Genomic DNA, 4,137 nt, shown 5'->3' on the forward strand with positions numbered 1-4,137 from the left:
TGCATCTGTCAGTGTGTGAGTGTGACACTAGCATGGAAAACAGTCGACTCTGGCTGCTTACAAACAGGAAACTATAGAACCAAGTTCTACAATTCCATGGTGCTGGCAATGCACTGTAAGACTGCCAAGAACCCGTACGTCTCTCGTCGGAATGAACAAGTGTCAGTGAATAGGATGATGGCAGTCTTAGGCCGATGAAAGTTGATGTCATGGTTCTCGTCAGCGCCCGCATCAAATTTTACTCCCGCACCAAAAAAGTTCAACACTCATCGCTGACGAAATTCCCGCATCAAAAAGTCCCCATATGAAATTCCCGCCTCAAAAAATCAACAATCTACAGTCAGCAAAATTATATTTGAGCAAGAATTGTGGGTAAGTGTGCATGTTGCGCGAGTGGGATAAGTTGGAATAGTGATTGGCATCATATTAGCTACACTTTAAACAATGTTTCATGTTCTGCCAAGGAGGGGACCACAAAAGTCAATATTTGAATGCATTTGTAGTGTACGGCCTATAGTCTATTCCAAAACTATCCGCTATACTATATCAATGTATCTATATCAATCTCCCGCGTGAACTCGTCCATACACTCAATAACATCTACGTGTGTTGCACAGCTGTGTAGTTTTGCATTAAAAAAAATAACCTAGGGATGGAGGGAGGAAGGGAGAGAGAGAGAGAGAAAGTGAGAGAAAGAGGAGAGGGAGAGAGAAAGTGAGAAAGAGGAGAGGGAGAGAGAGTGCACGCAAAAGCAGATGGGAGAGAAAGAGCGCGAAAGAAAGAAGGGCGAGAGAGATAGAGAGGAGAGAGAGAGAATGAGAGAAGGCAAAGTGAGAACAAGACAGGGAGAGGGAGATAGAGTGAAAGAAAGAGAGAGACCTCGCAAAATAAAGAAGGGAGAGAGAGAGAGCACAAAAGAAAGGGAGAGAGCGCGCAAAATAAAGAAGAGAGCAAGAAAGCTCGCCAAAGAAAGAGCGAGAGAGAGCGTGCAAAAGAAAAAAGGGAGAGAAAGAGAAAATGAGAGAAAGATGCCAGCACAGCTGATCTCTAGCGGGTTCACACCCCTGCCTCGCACAAATTGCACGTATGCATGCACGCACGCATACTATGACAACCTAATCAAGCTGAGAGAAAACTCTTCACACGGGGGCGCCACTATCACCGACATTTGAACAATATCTGGACCAACATCTAATCTCTATACTAGCGGGATACCCAGCGTTGCCCGGGGAAATCAGTGGAGTTACTCAGCTGGTGACCGCTTGGTTAAAAGGAAAATACCCCAAAAAATCTAACTATCTATCCATGCATCCATCCCATTCCATGCCATCCCATCCCATCCCATCCCATGCCATGCCATGCCATGCCATGCCATCCCATCCCATCGCATCCCATGCCATGCCATAGGTCCATCGCCGTTTTTTTGCAGTGCGCAAAAACAGGAAAAAAGTTGTGGCGGGCTGCGATATGTGTTTGTCGCGGCACACCGCCATTTTTTATAAACAATACATGTAAAATAAAAAGCAAATTCATGTTAATTTATGGGTTCACATTTATTTATTATTATACGAGTATATTACACATTGCATCACATTAATGCTTGACATTTGTGGCCTTTTATTGTTCGCTGGAATCAAAGTACATCAACAACAACGACAAATTTAGTAATTTACTCATGTAAATTTTCATATGGCTGAAAAATGTTACGACCAAAACAAAACACTATTGCAATGCCCCCCATGCCCCACAGAAAGCACTATATAGTATAATACTAGCTTATAGATTCAACCTTGTTACTCTGCTTTGTTTGTAGATAAATTTGTTGACAGTATAGGAAGAGGAAAGGACAGGAATATACTTGGTTCGTTATTGGATGTAGGGAACAGGAGGAAATGTAGGTTGAACAACATTAGCAATTTCCAGCACTCATCTATCAAAAAAACAAGTAAATTTGTCAAAAAAAACTTGTGACTCACCCTCAACTGTGGCATTCAATAAACTCCAGCAATGGTGCTTCGAGTGCAGCACAGATCTGGTAAGCTAACGTCTGGTGAAGACAGCAACAAGCTCTCCTTCTTACTACGCCACTGGACGAGTGTTACTGAAAAGGTCATTTAGCAGTTAGATTAGATGTTTCAAAGTTTCCCGCCAACTTACACTGCATGCTTACTGGTAGAGGCTCACACAGAAAATAAATAAAAAAATAAAAATATAAGATAGAATCAAAGAATAGCATACAGAATAGAAGATAGAATAGAAAAATATTCTCATTTAAATGAGTATAGTTTTAAAATTTGAAGCTGGAATGAATTTTAGTTTGGAATATCATAATATAAATTTGTAGCACCTCCCTGTGCATATTTTCAATAAAAAAAATAGCATGTCACTGTATTAGCTCTGAGGTTTTGAGGCTGGAATAAATTTTACTTTAAAATATCATAATATGAAAAACTGTGGATATTGTACAAATATCCAATGACAAAATTGACCCACCACTGTACTAGTTCGGAAATTTTAATGTCATTTCATGAAATGAGAAACCATTATGTTACCTTTCATGGAGAAATTAAGAGAAGAACTGGTTATTAGTTGAATAAATAATAAATAAAATGGTTAATAATAATGGGAAAAATAATATAAGCCAAATTAAGTCACCCAAAATCTGCACGCACGAAGTCAGTAATCCAAGGAAAGCCACAAGCAGCAAGCACAGAAACAGCGCGACGATTACATATAAAGATTGATGAGATTAGACAAAGAAAATATTATTGGCTAAATAGGATGACGAATATGATTTTACAAGGGAATCACAAAGTTTGGACAATCATCATGCTCCAATAATAAATCCTAGCAAAGCTGCATGTAAAATTTAAAATATGTCAGACACGACCTATATGAATGCCTCGCTCAGTCCAAATCAATATCGTAGAACTAGGATTTGTTACATGTAATATTAAAAAGACAACAAAATTCCAGAGATTGTTCCCCCGCTAATGTAGGTTTAAAATATTCAAGCAAAAATGTGGTCCAACATTTTACTAGAAATATTTTTTAAACGTAGATTACTGATTGCTAACAACACAGGTGGCGCCACTATACAAGCATGTCCTATTCCTATGCATGGGCTAACTTCAAACCATGAATGAACAAAAACATTGTGACAACAAATAGTGTGTACATATTATATTAATTATAAATAATGCAATCCCCACACATATATATAGTCTTAAATTACCAATATGTAAACAAATTATATTAAAAATGGTTCTGGCACTGAAAATTCACATCCCTGCCTCGCACAAATTGCACGCACGCACGCACGCACGCACGCACGCACACTATGACAACCTAATCATGCAAGCTAAGAACAAACTCTTCACATGGGGGCGCCACTATCACCAACATTTGAACAATATCTGGACCAACGTCTTATCTCTATATCCTTGATCTCCTTGACCCGGACAACATATTGCCTGCTGCCATCTAGTGGCAAATAAACCCTGGGTACGGTCCGGTATACCGGAACGTACCCTGGTAACTATTTGATATGGTTAGGGTTAGGGAGTAGGCGTAGGCACTGGCGCCCACAGGTCTTAAGAAAGTAGAAGCACAGAAGGATAAAATCCTCAGTGATAATAACAAGAGCAAGCGCCGTAGGCGCGCTGCATGCTAGGGGGGTCTGGGGGCATGCCCCCCTGAAAATTTGTGAATGATAGACGTCTGGAGATGCAATCTGGTGAGTCTTGCGAGAGAGATTTAGGAACAAAATTTTTAAACCCAAACTTTACTGGAAGCACTGTGCTTCCAGTGCTTCTATCTGCGGGCGCCACTGGGCGTAGGCGACTCCCTAGACTCGTTAGTGGAGTAGGCGAGGTACGGTCCGGCATATTAGATAGTACCAGGGTACGTTCCGGTACACCAGACCGTACCCAGGGTACGTTCCGGCAGTACCCTGGGGGACATAGACCCTCTCAGCGTTAGTTTGGCAGTTTGCTCTCTGGTAGTAAATATAGTTACACTTACAGTGCACGACCTGCTGCGTTGCCGGCTGGACCCGCAACATCCTCCTCCTCGGCATTGTGCCTCAGTCTGAAAATGTACAGAAATACACATTTTACTAACTTAATAGTGGATGTG

General features: G+C 41.0%; 1 long non-coding RNA gene across 1 annotated transcript in view; it reads right to left on the reverse strand.

The window, feature by feature from the left end:
• Nucleotides 1–1,637: 1,637 nt before the first annotated feature.
• The window catches only part of LOC106814851, a 20,065-nt gene continuing 17,565 nt past the window's right edge, over nucleotides 1,638–4,137 (reverse strand). Inside the window, exons 2-3 of the long non-coding RNA XR_001394671.1 lie at nucleotides 4,024–4,089; nucleotides 1,638–2,101 (exon numbers count right to left, since the gene is read on the reverse strand). This is a non-coding gene — a long non-coding RNA (uncharacterized LOC106814851). The remainder of the gene's footprint in view (nucleotides 2,102–4,023; nucleotides 4,090–4,137) is intronic.

The sequence above is a fragment of the Priapulus caudatus genome, unplaced genomic scaffold, assembly GCF_000485595.1.
Source record: "Priapulus caudatus unplaced genomic scaffold, Priapulus_caudatus-5.0.1 Scaffold990, whole genome shotgun sequence".
In the NCBI taxonomy this organism is placed as follows: Eukaryota; Metazoa; Priapulida; class Priapulimorpha; order Priapulimorphida; family Priapulidae; genus Priapulus; species Priapulus caudatus.